General features: G+C 30.1%; 1 non-coding gene across 1 annotated transcript; it reads right to left on the bottom strand.

Moving 5' to 3' along the window:
- Positions 1 to 452: 452 nt before the first annotated feature.
- LOC149519753 (small nucleolar RNA R71) lies at positions 453 to 559 on the bottom strand. Its single transcript, XR_016341152.1, has one exon. It is a non-coding gene; the product is annotated as a small nucleolar RNA R71 (small nucleolar RNA).
- Positions 560 to 18869: the final 18310 nt, after the last annotated feature.

Raw genomic sequence — 18869 nt, 5'->3', positions numbered from 1 at the left:
ATCTTGAGCTTAAGGCTACTTGCAAAAAGATTAGGAGGAAAAGACAAACCAATCCTACTACTATCACCACGGCTGAGCAAGACACAAGAGCTTTTAGGTATTATGTTGTGCACAATCTTCATGGTTTTCAACCAAGCATTAGGAAGCTAGCCATACAAGCCAATAATTTTGAGATTAATCTTATAATCATCTAGATGATAGAACAGTCGGTGTAATTTAGTGGTCATTCGAGTAAGGATTCGAATGTTCATCTTTAGGATTTCTTTGAGATATATGATACATTAAAACATAATGGTGTTATTGAGAATGCCATTAAGCTTAGGTTATTTTTATTTTCCTTTAAAGATAGAGCCAAAAGTTGGTTAACCTTGATGCCACTAGATTTCATCGCCACTTGGGATGATTTAATACAAAAGTTTATGGCTAAATTTTTTCCTCCAACTAAGATAGCTAAGCTCTAAAATGAAGTTACTACATTTGCCCTGCATGATTCAGAAACCTTGTATGAGACGTGGGAGAGATAAAAGGAGCTCCTAAGGTAGTGTTCACACCATGGGCTACCAAAATGGCAAGAGATTCATATCTTTTATAATGGGTTAGTACCTAATACTAGGATGCTTGTAGATGCTGTATTAGAAATGCTTTAATGAGTAATATTTTTGACATAATTTATGATATGATTGAGGATATGCCAACTAATAATTGTCAGTGGTCTAATGAGAGGTAACATCTTAGGAAAGCTTCAAAGGTATACAAGCTTAATGAGCTTACAGTGCTTAGTGTTAAAGTGGATTCCCTAACCAAATCTATTGAGTCTTTACATTGTAAGGTTACATCCTCAGAGCCTAGTCTTAATCATTCTAGGTTTACTTATACCTATAGTTCTATAACTATGTGCGAGACATGTGGGGTAGGATACCTAGAGAAGTCATGTTTGAATACTCATTTTGAATTAGTTTTATTTGTAAGACAGAACCGAGGTAGCCCAACAACCTTTTTTTTTTCACATACAACCTAAGATAGAGGAACAATCCTGCTTTATCTTAGAATCAGTATTAAAACCACCATTATACATTTTTCAACCTAGTCAGCACCATTACCACCAGTACCACCACCACACAGCATGCTCAGTTTTTTAGACCACCTTAACCACTTGGGTTTCAGCAGCGACCTTATCAGCAACAATTTTCATAGCAACATTACATATATCCATTTATGCCACCCTTAAATAAAGACCTTAATTGAGGATCTTTTAGGTTCTTTTATTAAAGTTTAGACTTCATTTATGTAGACTTAGAATACTATGTTTCAGAACCAATCTACATTTATAAAGAATTTAAAAACCTAGATTGGTCAAGTAGCTACTCTTTTTAGTACTCGACCCTAAGGCACCTTACCTAGTAATATAGAGGTTAACCTTAAGAAGGGGGGAAAGAACACTACAAACCAATCACCCTTAGGAATGAAAAGTAAATAGCTAATGATCAGGTCCAGATAGGTTCTCAAGATAGGGTAGATGAGGGGTTTGATAATGATGAGGCTGATAAGACTCTAATTCATGATAGGGAAAATGGCAAGAAGAATGATGAAGGTGTAGTCTATATTCATACCTAGTTACCACAGACACCATTTTCTAGTCTTATATCGAGCTCATCTAGGCCTTACATTCCTTTCTCTCAGTGGTTTCAAAAGCAAAATAAAGATAAACAATTCTTTAAATTTCTTGATGTGTTTAAGAAGCTACACATTAATATTTTATTTACAAATGCACTTGAACAAATGGCTATCTATGCAAAATTTATGAAAGACATTATCTCTCATAAAAGAAGGCTTGAGGACTATGAGACAATGGCATTCATTGATAAGTGTACATCAGTGATTTAGAAAGGACTACCTACTAAGCTTAAAGATCATGATAACTTTACCATTCTTTGTATCATAAGTAATGTGTACTTTGACAAAGTTTTATGTGACTTAGGTGCTAGAATTAATTTGAGGCTTTGGTCCATTTTTCAAGAATTAGGCATAAGAGAGGCTTAACCCATCTTGGGTACTCTGTAGTTGGCCAACAGATTACTGAAATACCCTAAGGGGATAGTAGAGGATGTCTTGGTCAGGGTAGAAAATTTTATTTTTTTTGTTAATTTTATTGTGTTAGATATAGAGGTGGATTGTGAGATCTCAATTATTTTAGAGAGATCATTTTTAGCCATCAAGATTGCATTGATAGATGTGCAAAAAGATGAATTGACTATACAAGTACAAGATCAAAATGTTTTGAAGTATCTGAATGATTTTAAGGAGTTTTCTAAGATAAAAGTAGTCAGTAGCTTTGTTCATGATGTTTTTCACCTAGAGCATTTGATCTTGCAATTTAAGGATTCTTCTTTCATCAATGAGGTAGAATATATGGATTTTAGGGAGAATGATGATGATGATGCAATTTTGATGATCTTTATCTATCAATATGCACCACCTTCTAATGTTGAACTTTTAATGGACATAGATACTCTCTAGAGTATTTAAAACTTCTATGGTGGACCCACGAATTCTTAAGCTTAAACCTTTACCTTCAGATCTTAGGTATGCTTAGTTAGGTGAGAATGACACTTTGCTTGTGATCATATCAGCATCCTTAATTAATGATCAAGAGGCATGGTTTCTTTCAATTTTACGTGATCATAAGCTAGTTATAGGTTGGTCCATTACGGATATTCAAAGCATTAGTCTGTCTTTTTACCAAATAAAATTTTGATGAAAGTTGGATTCAGGCCGACCATTAAGATGCAACGAATGTTGAATCAACCATGAAAAAAATGATGAAAAATGAGGTTATTGAATGGCTAGTTGTTAGGATCATATATCTGATTTCAGATAATGTATAAGTTAGCTTGATTCAGTGTGTGTCTAAAAAGAGTGAATGACTATGGAACAAAATAAGAATAGTGAAATGATTCTCACTTGGACTGTTACTGAATGACGAGTTTGTATAGATTACCAAAGGTTAAATAAGGCCATAAGGAATGATCATTTTCTTCTATCTTTTATTGATTAGATGTTGGACCAAGTATCTGAACATGACTATTATAATTTCTGGGATGGATATTCTAGATATAATCAGATAGCTATAGCACCCAAAGACTAGGGGAATATTACTTTTACCTACCCTTTCGGTACCTTTGCTTTTAGAAGAATGCCTTTTAGACTTTGTAATGCTCCAGCTACCTTTCAAAAGTGTATGATAGTGATTTTTTTATATGGTAAAAGACTTTCTTGAGGTGTTCATAAATGACTTTTCGATCTTAGGTGATAGTTTTGAGGATTTTCTCAATCATTTAGCTCATGTTCTAACTAGATGTAAGGAAACCAACCTAATGCTAAATTGAGAGAAATGTCATTTTATGGTTAGAAAATGAATAGTGCTAGGACATAAGGTTTCTACCATTGAAAAGGAATAGTGCTAGGATATAAGGTTTCTACCATAAGTACTGAGGTTGATAGAGCTAAGATCAAAGTGATAGAAAGATTGCCACCTCTAACTATAGTTAAGGGTATTAGGAGTTTTCTTGGACATGCAGATTTTATAAGAGATTCATTAAAGACTTTTTCAAGATTTTCAAACCTTTATACAGATTGTTAGAGAATGAGGTGTAGTTTAAATTTGATGATGATTACTTGCATGATTTCCAAGTGCTTAAAGAGAAATTAGTTTCTACTCCGGTCATTATAACACTTAATTGGTCTATACCATTTAAGCTTATGTACAATTCTAGTGACTATGTAATAGGAGTTGTTTTAGATTAGAAGATAGGAAAGCGATTTCATATGATATATTATGCAAGCACGACTTTGAATGGTGCTCAGTCAAACTATGTTATTATTAAGAAAGAGTTGTTAGTAGTTGTATTTGCTTTTAATAAGTTTCACTTTTATCTCATAGGCTCTAAAGTCATAGTTTACACTGATCATGCTATAATTAGATATCTTATGACTAAGAAGGATGCAAAACCTAAGTTCATCAAGTGTATTATCCTTTTATAGGAGTTTGATTTAAAGATTGGACATAAGAAAAGATCGAAAGACCACATGATTAACTATCTTTTTAGGTTAGACAATGGTAGCATGAACAATAATCTGGGCATTGGTGAGACTTTTTCTGATGAGCAATTGATGACATTTTAGCATGATACCTTTTTTTGGTATGCTGATTATGTTAATTTCATTGTTGGTGGAGTTTTACCTCGAGATTTGTCATTCCACCAAAAGAAGAAGCTTTTGCACATTATTCGATATTTTATTTGGGATGAGCCTTATTTGTTTAAGCAGTGTAAAGATCATATTTTGAGGTTATGTGTCTCGGAGGAAGAAGTTGATGATATACTAAGATATTGTCATGCTACTAATTATAGTGGATATTTTGGCAGATAGAGAACTGTAACCAAAGTGCTTCAATCAAGATTTTATTGGCCCATTTTGTTTTGAGACACACATTTTTTTGTTCAAAGGTACGATCAATGTCAAAAAGTTGGGAACATATTTAGGACACACAAGATGCCTTTGAACCCGATTTTAGAGATTGAGATCTTTGATGTATGGGGTATAGACTTTATGGGACCTTTTCATTTCTTCTTATGGGAACCACTATATATTGAGGGTAGTGGATTATGGTTCAAAATAGGTAAAGGCAATAGCTTTGCCTACTAGTAATGCTAAGGTAGTACTTAACTTTTTGAGTAAGAATATATTTTCTAGATTTGGAACCCCTAGAGTAATCATTGGTGGTGAGGGATTCTAATTTTGTAATAACGTGTTTGATGCATTAGTAGCGAAGTATAGGGTCATTTATAAGCTTGTCATTGCTTATCATCCATAGTGTAGTGGTCAACTAGAAGTGTCAAATCAAGTTCATACTTGAGAAAATTATGAATTTGAGTCATAAGGATTGGTCTAAGAGATTACATGATGCATTATGGGCATAGAAGACCACATTGAATACTCTAATTAAGATGCCACCCTATCAACTAGTATATGGGAAAGCTTGTCACTTGTCGGTAGAGTTAGAGCATAAGGCATATTGAGCTATTAAGAGTTTGAACTTTGACTTAAATGCTACAGGTGAGAAACGACTTTTACAACTTTATGAGATTTATGAGTTTTGTTTGCATGCCTATGATAGTGCTTGGTTATTTAAGGAAAATATGAAAAAGTGGCATGACAAGCGAATATTTGATAGGACATTTGAGCCTGGTTAGCATGTATTGCTATTTAATTCTCGTTTAAAGCTTTTTCAAGGGTAGCTTAAGTCAAAATGGACGGGCCCATTTACAGTGACACGAGTTTTTCCTTATGGCACTATTGAGATTATGGATGAGGTGAAAAGGTTCTTTTTAAAGTGAATGGGCATAGATTAAAGCACTATTATGGAAGAGAAGTTAGGGGAGGAATGGAAGTGATTCATTTTTTAGATTGATTTTCTTGAGTTCATAGTCTAGACTTTTAACTTCAAAGAAAGCACTGCTTGGGAAGCAACCCAAGTTTTATGTTTCATGTTATTTCTTTTTATGCATGTTTATGTATAGATGTGTTTGTATGTTTGTTTTCTTATACATAGTTGGTTTTAATGATTTGTACATACACTACAAGAAAATAAAAGATTAGTGGCAGTTTTGTAGTGGCATTTCACTTAAAACGCTGTTAGCTTTTGTGCTTTTATAAAACTTATGGTGTTTATTATCAAAACGCCACTAAATATTCAAATAACAGCATTTTTACTTATAAATGCAACCCAAGATAAAAATTAGCGACGTTTTTCGACTAAAATGCCTTGAATAATCTTTTTTAAAAAATTGGAGTGATTACTGAAGGCATTTCTAATAGAAAATGCCTTGAATAATCCTATTAGAAAAATGGGTAGGAGATTACTGAATGAGTTTTTTTACAGACAACGCCTTGAATAATCCCTTCATAAAAAAATATAGGTGATTATTGAAGGCGTTTTATGTAAGAAATGCTTTTAATAATTCCATTAAAAAATTACAAAGGATTATTGAAGACGTTTTTGGTCAAAAATGCTTTCAATAAATATTTTATCAAAATTTAAGGATCATATGGTTGTTAACCATAAGGTCACAGGTTTGATCCCTCTCTTTAGCTTTTTTGAGTTTTTGAAGGGATTATTTGTAAAGGATTATTTTAGACATTTTCTGGGTAAAAACGCCTTCACCAATCCATTTAAAAAATTTTGAAGAAAGAATATTAAAGGTGTTTTCGGTAGAAAAAATGCCTTCAATAATCCATAAAAAAAATTTGAAATGGATTCTTGAAGACATTTTTAGCTGAAAGTGCCTTCAATAATCCAATTAATAAATTTTCATAAGGGATTATTGAAGGTGGTTTTGGTAAAAAACACCTTCAATAATCCATACAAAAAAGTTGGAATGGATTCTTGAAGGCATTTTTAGTTCAAAACGTCTTTAATAATCCACACAATAAATTTTTATGAAGGATTATTAAAGGTGATTTTGGTAAAAAACGCCTTCAATAACATTTTATTAGAGATTATTCAAGGCATTTGACGGGCCCATTTACGGCGACACGAGTTTTTCCTTATGGCACTATTGAGATTATGGATGAGGTGAAAAAGGTTCTTTTTAAAGTGAATGGGCATAGATTAAAGCACTATTATGGAAGAGAAATTAGGGGAGCAATGGAAGTGATTCATTTTTTAGATTGATTCTCTTAAGTTCATAGTCTAGACTTTTAACTTCAAAGAAAGCACTGCTTGGGAAGCAACCCAAGTTTTATGTTTCTTGTTATTTCTTTTTATGCATGTTTATGTATAGATGTGTTTGTATGTTTGTTTTCTTATACATATTTGGTTTTAATGATTTGTACATACACTACAAGAAAATAAAAGATTAGTCCCAATTTTGTAGTGGCATTTCACTTAAAACGCTATTAGCTTTCGTACTTTTATAAAACTTATGGTGTTTATTATCAAAACGCCACTAAATATTCAAATAACAGCATTTTTACTTATAAATGTAACCCAAGACAAAAATTAGCGATGTTTTTCGACTAAAACGCCTTGAATAATCCTTTTTAAAAAATTAGAGTGATTACTGAAGCCATTTCTAACAGAAAATACCTTGAATAATCCTATTAAAAAAATGGATAGGGGATTACTGAAGGAGTTTTTTTATAGACAACGCCTTAAATAATCCCTTGATAAAAAAATATAGGTGATTATTGAAGACGTTTTTAGTAAAAAATGCTTTCAATAATTCCATTAAAAAATTACAAAGGATTATTGAAGATGCTTTTAGTAAAAAATGCTTTCAATAAATATTCTATCAAAATTTAAAAATCATATGGTTGTTAACCATAAGGTCGCAGGTTTGATCCCTCCCTTTAGCTTTGTTGGGTTTTTGAAGGGATTATTTGTAAAGGATTATTCTAGACATTTTCTGGGTAAAAACGCCTTTACCAATCCATTTAAAAAATTTTGAAGAAAGAATATTAAAGGTGTTTTCGATAGAAAAAATGCCTTCAATAATCCATAAAAAAAATTTGGAATGGATTCTTGAAGACATTTTTAGCTGAAAGTGCCTTCAATAATCCAATTAATAATTTTCATAAGAGATTATTGAAGGCAGTTTTGGTAAAAAACACCTTCAATAATCCATACAAAAAAGTTGAAACGGATTCTGAAGGCATTTTTGGTCCAAAACGTCTTTAATAATCCACACAATAAATTTTTATGAAGAATTATTAAAGGTGGTTTTGGTAAAAAACGCCTTCAATAACATTTTATTAGAGATTATTCAAGGCATTTTCTTGCTAAAAATGCCTTCAGTAATCCCATAAAAAAACTTTAGTTTAATTATATATGTGTAGTCAGTTGCAAGTTTATACCTAGAAAACATTGAAGGCAGATATAGGTTTATACGCATAAAACATTTGGTTTATATATGTGATACTACAAATTACATTTTAAAATTTACATAATGAACATCGTTGTGTTTCAATAAATTGACCACACATCCAAATTTAAAACTGATAACGTTGCCATATTAATATACTTTTCTCAAATAATCGTACTCAATATATGTGTATTCATATAAAACAAATATATACCAATAATATTAAACCATTACCCCAATTCATAAACTTAAATTATCCATTCAAAATGGCATGTTAAAAACATTATAACAAGTGATCCTCATATATTTCCATTCAACCAACAATGTCTAACCTTAAGGTTTATAAATAAATGATAATACATACTCACACCACTCTTTATGGACTTTATCAAGTTCTTTTACTGTGAAGCTTTCTTTACTCTCCCACTAAAAAAAATATTAGAAGTAAAAGTTAATAAACGAGAACATAATTAAACTTTTTTTTTTTTTGAAGATATAATGACTTTATGAAATTTATACTAACCTTGAATGGTGTGGTCATAAAATCATATAAAACTATCTCCTACATAAAACAAGGACATAATATCCACATTCAATATATCTGAGTTGATGAGGTACTTGAAAATTAAATTTAGTGGGTTTAGCAAATATTTGTCTACACAAACCCAGCATAAAAGAATAAATTTCACATTTATTGATAATGACATCCATTTTTTCTTTGCTTTCTTATCAAATGTAGATATTACCCTAAATTGAAAAAAAAAATTACTTAATACATAAATAAAATTACTTATGAAGAAACAAAAGATATATAATATAATAACATGTAATACCTCTTTATAAAAGTTTGACTTATGGGGTTAGGCATTGCCGTTAGTTGAGTTGAATTAAGTAAGTATGACGTTAAGGAATTAGTATCAATCACAATAAGCTGCCAATGACAACTGTAAAATAATAAGAATGATATATTCAGATTAGGCATCATATCGGATTCGAGTAAGGTTAGAATAATTATTTATATGAATATAACTTACTACCCATTATACGGGAGCAAATAATAATCAACCGATTTTTTCATGCATTCAATTACATGATTAGCACATAAAGTGACCATGCCACTTTACTCACTAATGAAGTTAGGGTCAATGAATCTAAATCTATAGGTCGTTTGTCTTGCCTTCACCTCTTTATATAGGAAGCTACAAAATAACAATCAACAATACTAGTTAGTAATACACCGTAATATAGATTAGTACATATTAAGTTTATATATTTGTATTTATAAGCTAACCTCATATAAGCAACAATATCAACGGTTGATATTTCATCCAGTTTACAAAATTCTTTAACCTTATCCACACCAATGTAAGAAAATGATGGTTTATCAAATAACCCTTCCTCAGACTCAATGGTTATGTAGTTTCCTCCGAATATGTGATTAAGTGAATAATTAGATAACTCATCCATGGTAACCTGAGAAAGGGTCATACTCTGAGTCTCAACATCTTGCTACAATATATAATGAAATATAAGTATTAAAACCAAATCAATAAATATAATAAACAAATTAATATTAAACTTATAAATAAAATCATACTTCATGGCTGGTAGCGGAGGTTAGGTTCCTTGCCTGACTTGCAATGGAAGCTTGTCCTAGGTGGATGATGCTATCTAACTAGCCTACAAGCATGCTATGCTACATTGTTGCCAACATGACCTTTAAAGTAGCTAGTCTTTGCTGTTGCTCATTGAAGCATTATTCGTGGTCATCAAGTTATTGTTGTTGTTAGTCAATGATTGCTTAATATTGTGCATTTATCATTCGAGGGGTTTTGGGTTGAATGCTAAAAAACTTTGATGACAATACAAATTTACCAATTCCACAAGCTCGAACAGGCTTTTCTTTAGCTCTTAGTGCTAAAGACAATGGGTTTTTGCCATACTTGGTTGCCACTTCATGGGATTTAACTTTGGTAGCATAATTATTCTGAAAGACAATAATAAGATAGGCTATAACAACAAATCTATATAAGTTAGTACAGAGTCATGCATACAACCATAATGCCAATCATACATGATATTAAACAAGCAGTTATACATACAATCTTTTTAGCTAATTCTTCGATTGGTTCATCTGCAAAAGATTCATCATTCCATAGATGTCTTTGTTTTCAAATGTCTTATCTGAAAACTTTAGTGCCAGAGTTCACTGATTTCTAATAAATTACCATAATATAAGAATCAAAATCTATGAAATGAATGTCCATAAATATTCATTTATGAGAATAAAATAAGTGTGCTCATACTTACAAGCTCATACTTCATATTTGTATATCTTTTTCTCGTTGTCTAATGGTGATATATTTGTTTGGCTCAAATGTTCCTTTGTTTTTTTTTTTTTTTACAAAAGAAAAAAATTGCATCTATGACATATGAAGATATCAAATATATTGCATAAAATCTTATAAACAAATTTTTTGATAATGGGTTTGAGTACTGAAAAATCTTCTGATAGTCGATCTCAAACAAAATTTCTTCAATCTTCAACACTTATAATATCTGTATATGACACAGGTGGAATAGCCAATACATCACCTTGATAAACGAGTGGTAAAATATATTGGGTTGTCAGCCTGCTTTTAAAGTCTCTGAATGCTTTCTCAGTAGATTGCAACACAAGCTGTTTATATTCAATTGGGACATCGAACCGTTCCTAAATAATTTAACACAATTAGTATGAACACATTGAATTTCAATTAAATGATCATTTAACAAATTTTATGAAATAGTTGAATAAACATACCACAACTGATTGCCATATACCATCTTTTAGATCATCAGGAACTCATTGCCAATTGGTGTATGTAATAGAAATGCTACTACAGATGATGGCACTAATATGAGTAGCCAACTTGGCAACTCCATCAGACACATATTGCCCACTTTGATTGAAGTCTACGTGAATTTTTGTGTCACTCACTTTAATTTGTTTATTTTGTCCCCTTCCTTTTCTTTTTTGGCCTACATGTGTGTCTTGTACATGTTCAGTAAAAGGAGAATTATATTGTTCGGAGTCTATAATACTTGGGATTTTGACCATAATTATACGAAATATACCAAAATGACTGTCTAAATTTAACACTGTAGTAATAAAATACAACCAATATCATACTACGTATAGAAACACCATTCAGCAAACCAATCAGTAATATCTTCAAAAACACCATTCAGGAAACCATTCAAAAACACCATTCAACAAACCATTCAGCAAACCAATATCATACAATACCATTTAGCAAAACAATATCATACAATACCATTCAATAAACAACAATATTTGAACAAAACTAGACAGAAACACCATACATGTAATGAAAGGTGCTTGGATGACTAAGGTTACAGTGAAATGAATAAAATATTTATGCATATGTAAATGGTAAGGAATTGAAAAAAAAACCTCTATCGAATAATATAAATAATACAATAAACAAAAAAAATAAGGACATATCGGTAAACAGAGAGGTGCATGACATTGAGTTATTAAAGGTCGATGGTGACGATAGAGATAAAAAAATGCCTAGTCAAACTAAAAGTGTTTATGGGGTTTGGTTTAATTGATTAATACAGCTTTTTAATTGTTCTTTGTACTAGCAGTTTGTGATTCTAAAGTTCAAGATAGGGAATGAATATAAAAATTATAAGTGAAGGCATTTTTCTTGCAAAAATACCTTTAATAATCCCTTTAAAATTTGACTACGAGCTTATTGAAAGCGTTTTTACTAAAAAAATGCATTTAATAAACCTAAAAAAATTTTTAAAAAATATTATTGAAGGTATTTTTTTTAGAAAATGCCTTCAATAATTTGGTACAAAAATTATTGAAGGCGTATGATGCAAAAAATGCCTTCAATAATTTTTTTTTTTAAAATAGAGTGAATTATTGAAGGTGTTTTTAGTAGAAAATCGCCTTCACTGATCTTCCCCTGATAAAATGGAAGAAATTATTAAAGGCGTATTATGAAAAAAATACATTCAATAAATTCTTTCAAAAATTTTGAGGGAATTAGTGAAGGCATTTGTAGTAAAAACGCCTTTAATAATCCTCTTAAAATTTTACTATAAAACAATTGAAGGCATTTTTTACTAAAAGATGCCTTTAATAATCCCAAATAATTTTTAAAAGAAATGTATTGAAGGCATTTTTTTTAGAAAATGCCTTTAGTAATTCGATCCATTTTTTCAATACCTTGTTTATTAGAGGCGTTTTATGCCAAAAATGCCTTCAATAATTCTGCCCACAAACATTACAATGATTATTAAAGGTATTTTATAAAAAATGCCTCCTATAATTTTGAAGATGAGATTATTGAAATTGTTTTTAGTCAGAAATACCATCAAAAAATCATCTCGTTAAAATTTAAATAGATTATTGAAGGCGTATTATGCAAAAAATGCCTTCAATAAATTCTTTTAAAAAATTGAAGTGGATTATTGAAGGCATTTTTGATAAAAAAAACTATCTTTATTGATATTCTCAGATAAAAATAGAGGGGATTATTGAAGGTATATTATGCCAAAAATGCATTCAATAAATTCTTTCAAAAATTTTGAGAAAATAGTGAAGGTGTTTGTAGTAAAAAACGCCTTCAATAATCTCCTTAAAATTTTACTACGAGATTATTAAAGTCATTTTTTTACTAAAAGATACATTTAATAATCCCAAATAATTTTTAAAATGAATTTATTGAAGGCATTTTTTTTAGATAATGACTTCAATAATTCGGTCCATTTTTTCAATACCTTGTTTATTGGAGGTGTTTTATGCCAAAAATATCTTCAATAATTCTATCCACAAACATTACTAGGATTATTAAAGGTGTTTTATAAAAAATGCCTTTAATAATTTTGAAGATGAGATTATTGAAGGCATTTTTAGTTAGAAACGCTTTCAAAAAATCATCTCGTTAAAATTTAAGGGAATTATTAAAGGTGTATTATGCAAAAAACATCTTTAATAAATAAAGTATTAAAAATTTGAGGTAAATAGTAAAGACGTTTGTAGTAAAAAATACCTATAATAATCTCGTAGTCAAAATTTATGACGAGTCTCGAAGGTGTTTTTGGTAGAAAATTGCCTTCGGTGATAAAAAATAAGTGAAGGCATTTTTCTATAAAAAATGCCTTTAATAACAAATTATTGAAGACATTTTTAATAAATGATACCTTTAATAATCTAGTCCAAAAATATTACAGAGATTATTGAAGGCATTTGTTTATTAAAAACGCCTCTAATTGTTAGATGTATAAGCGTGTGTCTTACAAATTCCAATAAAATTGTCCCCAAACTTAGGCATCCAATCACCAACTTCAAGCTTCATTTTCATTAATCTACTATTTCTTTTTCTAGACCAACTGCAATTTACTTTCTTTTTCTTTTAGCTTTTAATATTTGAGTTTTATTTTTTAGAACCCTATTTCAGCTGTTCCTTAGCTATTTACTTTAGCTTGTACTTCATTCTACTATTCTTTCAACTTTTGCAATTTGTGATATTCTTTTTGGTTTAAAAATTTTCTCCAAAACTCACCTTCTTCAAATACCCATTTGGAACCCATCATCTACTTCCCTTTTCCTTTCATTTTTTTTTCTGGGTTTCTTCTAAACTAGTTTTAACTTATTTCATCCTCAACCACAAATACTCTAAGGTAATGTTTGGGTTAGCAGCAGAGTTTTAAATACTTTGTATTAGGTAGATAAGAAATTATTTCACAACAAAAAGTTTTGGTCTTTTGTAAGTACTGGTCTTGTTATTATTTTTTGTTTAAAATATAGTAAACTTAAGTATTTTGCATGTTCGTTTTCATATAAATTATTTATATAAATTTGGTCTGATAATGAGCAAGTACTAAATGAATAAGAGTTGAATGCAAAAGTCAAAATTAAGTCAAGAGTATAGAAATGGAGTGGAAAATTTTCTCAATCTTGTATTTGAGAATACAAGTGAAGATAATATGATATTATACTCATGTGTGAAGTGTGCTAATATCGATTGGCAAATGCATGAAGTTATTTTCCAACATTTATTTGTATTGAATTTGTCTCGGGATATGTTAATTGATATTTGCATGGAAAGTCTATACCGTCAAGGTCTTCCACTAGAGTTCTTTCAACTTCAAAGGCTCCCTAACACCAACATGATCCTTTTATAGTAGATGACATTCAAGGCATATTGCGAGATACTTTTAACATTCATAACTAACATTTCCATAATCCGTTTCCAAAAAATGATGGATTTAATCAGTCCAATGTTGAAATGAATGAATTTGGTGAACATGGGATAGGTGTGGGTCACCAATAACCTAGAGGAGAAGCATCAAAGTTTTATAGGTTGCTTGAGGATATGAATGAAGAATTTTATGAGGGATCAAAGCATTCAAGGTTATCTTTTTGTGTTCATCTTTTTCACTTAAAATGCGTATGTGGATGGATGAGAAACTCTCTGACTTTATTATTAGAGTTTATGAAAGAAATGTTTTCTTTTACAAAAATCTTTAATTCTTATAAAGAATCAAAGAAGATGATCAAGGATTTGGGTCTCGAGTATGAGAAAATTCATAGTTGTCCCAATGATTGCATGTTGTATTGACGTGATAGAAAAAATAAAAAATCTTGTCATTTGTGTGGTTTTTCTCATTGGGTGCATAAAAACCTCGATGAAAGGTTGAATGAGGATGGGGATAAAGTCTATGTTAAAAAGAAGCTTCTTAAGGTTTTACACTATTTTCTATTAATACCAAGACTTCAACAACTCTTCATGTCTTCCAAAAATATAGATTTAATGAGGTGGCATCATGAGAAGTGGATGAATGATAGATCATTGAGGCATATTGTAGATTTTTTTAGCATGAAAATCATTTTATTCTAGGTTTTCAGACTCTGCATTTGATCCTTAAAATATTATGCTTGGACTAACATCTGATGGATTCAACCCGTTCAAAATGATAAGTACTTCTTATAGTACCTGGTCAATTGTATTGATTTTGTATAATTTGCCACCATGGATTGCCATAAAGCAACAATCATTTATCTTATCTATGATAATTCCCACGGAAAAAGGTCTAGTAATGATATAGACACTACTTATAACCTCTTATTAAAGAGTTAAAGCAATTATAAGAAAGAATTGAGACCTATGATGCATAAAAAAAAAGAACTTCAATATGCATGCTATTTTATTATGGACTCTTAATGATTTTTCTACTCCTGTGAATTTATCTAGTTGGAGTACAAAAGGTCTTTATGCTTGTCTATGTTATGCTACACAGACATGTTCAAAGTGGTTACCTAATGATATGAAGTTCTGTTTTATGACACATTGTCGATGGTTAGATGATAATCATCGATTTAGATTCCAAAAACATCTCTTTAATTGAACTGAAGAGTTGAAAAGATCGCCTTTACCAATTAGTAGCTTTAATATCTTGTCAAAGTTAAAAGATATTAATTTCATTTATGAAAAAATAATTCTATCAAGGAAAAAAGTGAGGGATATCTTTGAAGGTGTTTAGCCTCATATTATTTAAATTGGTGATACTGATACTCAAGTTAGTGATGTTGATGTTCAAAATGATGAGGAGGATAATGAAGAAGATGACCCCAATAAGTTTGAGTTATGAAAAAAAGAAGTATCTTTTTTGAGTTGCCTTATTAGGAATATAATTTATTACGTCATAACTTTGATTTGATGCACATAGAAAATAATATTTGTAAAAATTTTATCGGGACAATTCTCAATATAAATAGAAGATCAAAAAATGACTTAAAGAGTCAGTTTGACCTAGTTGATATTAGAATTCGCCCTAATCTTTATCCGAAGTTGCTTCCTAATGGCAAATATCGATTGCTTCTTACCTATTTTAGGATTTCTAAAGCTGAGAAAAATGTGTTTTGCAAGGTTTTGAAAAATGTCAAAGTTTCAGATGACTATGCATCAAATATATCGAGATGTATGAATCTGAAAGAGCAAAAACTTTATTGATTGAAGTCACATGATTATCACATTTTGATGTAAGACTTACTTTCCATTACTTTACATTCATCAATGTCAAAGCAAGTCACTTCTATAGTAATTGAATTGAGTAACATATTTAAAGCTTTATGTGGGAAATGTCTGAATGTGAAAGAGCTTGACAAACTTGAAGATCAAGTTGCGATTACTTTATGCCATTTAGAGAATATTTTCTCTCCAAACTTCTTCATTATTATGATACATTTGTTTATCCATCTTTCATATGAAGCAAAAGTCAGTGGGTCATTTTATTATCGATGGATGTATCATATTGAAAGGTATTATTTGTTAATAGCTTGATTAGGTTGTTATTGTTGATCATGCTATTCTAGTTAAAAAGATATATGACTAATGTTTTATACGATAGGTTTTTGGGGAGGTTAAAGTTTTATTGTCGCAACAAACACTATTTGAAAGGTTCTATTGTTAAAGGATATTTAGAAGAAGAGTGTATGACATTTTGTTGTCGCTATTTGGAAGATGTTGAAACAAAATTTAATAGACTATCGAGAAATATTGGTATGCAACATACTGACTTTGCCTACAGTTATCTTTTTGAAAGTTTTTTGGATAACCAATAGGTAAAGCTAAAATGGTAGAGTTAGATGATAAATCTTGGGCACAAGCACATCAATATGTTTTTTTGCATCATGACTCAATTGAATCATTTTGCACATAAGTTTTTTTGTAAAGACATAATTCATTCCTTTAAGCATAATTTATTGTAGTTTTTGTTATTGTTAATACTTTATCATGATGCTTTACAGTGAGTATAGAAATAATTTGAGAGCTCGTACACATTATCAACAATCAAACCCTCGAAAGCTTGATAAGTTGTTTGCCAAAAACTTTCATGAATGGTTAAGAGTAACTGTAAGTAATGCCATACTTCTTATTATGAGAAATCTACATAGAATGCTTACGGTATAACTAACACTAATAACATATATATATATATATTTATTCTACCTTTATAGGTTTGAAGTGGAAGGCTTGTTAGTGAAGAGGTGAAGTGTCTTTCATAAAGTTTGAACAGGATTGTGAAACAATACAAAGGTTTCATCATCAATGGATTTAGATTTCACACTAAATCCTAAAAAAGATTTAGAAGTACACAAAATTCAAGAGTTATTGTTACTTCATCAACTACTAACTATGCTAGTGCTAGGGACACAAACCCTTTATTGGGAAATGTTGACTATTATGGCATGATTAATGACATCATTAAGTTGGATTATTATGCTAAGTGGAAAGTTGTCTTATTTCGGTTGATAGGATTGATGTGAATAGTGCAAAGGGTATTAAGAAAGATCAGTTTGGATTTACACTTATGAATTTTTCTCTATTAATTCACAATGGACAATAGCTCATCGATGAATCTTATGTTTTTTCATTTCAAGTCAAACCAGTTTTTTATTCTAAAGACCCCAAAGAATTGGGTTGGTTTGTTGTTCTTCGAAATACACTTAGGGATTTATTTGATATAGGGTTAGATACCAGAGATGATGTTGAACATGGAACTGAATGTTATTCTTTTGCTTAATAAAACTTGGATGAAAATATCAACAGTACTTCTGCTCAGTGGGTCTACAAAGATGTTAATGTCGCATTCGCTATTGTATATTTCTTGTATTATAAATCATAAATTATCTTTTGATTTAATTAAATCGATATATTCTTTATATATCATAGGTTATGATTTCTTAACTTTTCAATATCTTTATATATGTTCTAAACTAATATTTTTTATATATTCGTTTTTATGATGCAAGTAAGCTTCAATGTAGATAAGTAGATTGAAAAGAATACATATAAAAGATATTAGTTCAGAACCATCTGTGACACCTGTTGATATTGGCTATGAACTAAATCTTTTGGAAAGGAATGAACGTATTGTCAGTTCTAACTTAGTCACTTCTAACCCTTTAACTGTTATTAGATCTGGCAATACGGGAGATTCAGGTTTAGATAATATCCCATCAATTAATTTTGCTTTAAATTTCAATACAGGTATCATATACTCCATATTTAGAATTCAATTATAATGATTAAAGTATTAGCATTTTACAAATTGATTTTTTATTTTTTACAGTTGATAACAATGGTCAATGGAGGACCAAAGGCCGAACAACTTTGAAGGAATTATTTGCACTACCTCTAAATGAGTGTATTATAGTATCTGCAAACTCTAATAGGCAACTAATTGGTGAAGAGGCTCAATTGTTGGCTGGATTTCTAGGCATGCTTACCCGTAATGGAATGAAATTGCCTATTCATAATGAAACATGGCATAAATTTTTAGTAAAAGTTAAAGTCGATGCTTTAAACTTTATTGAAGTATTAGTATAATTAATTACATATAAAAATATATTTATTTTACATTTGGTTTACTTATTTGAATTTTTCTCATTATATTATTACAGTTAAGATTTGTACTTGAAATACCAATTTCATTTGTGTTTAAGTTATTGGGAAAGAAATGGAAAGACTATAAGCATAATTTGAAAAATAAGTATTTTGATTGAAATACTACTATGGAGGCAACAATGAAAAATCTTCCCTGTAATATAATTAGGTGGTAATATGAAAAATTAATTAGATTTTGGTTCTTAAGAAAAGAAGAGGTACTAATTTATAACTTTGTATATTATAATGAAATAATTAAAGTGTTTTATGCTTTAAGTTGGTAATATTTCTATTTCTACCATATACGTAATTATTTTTTATGACAAGAAAGAGAATAAATTGGGATTGGTAGTAGAAAGCAACAGAAATATAGCCACACAAGTGGATCGAAAAGTTTTGTAAGAAAGCATAAAGAAATAGTAAGTTTATGATTTTAAACTTGTTCGAATGAATGAACTTTTTATGCCGTTAAAAA

Source organism: Durio zibethinus, chromosome 3 (assembly GCF_047325235.1).
Source record: "Durio zibethinus cultivar Kanyao isolate XHJ-2024 chromosome 3, ASM4732523v1, whole genome shotgun sequence".
In the NCBI taxonomy this organism is placed as follows: Eukaryota; Viridiplantae; Streptophyta; class Magnoliopsida; order Malvales; family Malvaceae; genus Durio; species Durio zibethinus.
This window is presented reverse-complemented; position numbering and strand designations above follow the sequence as displayed.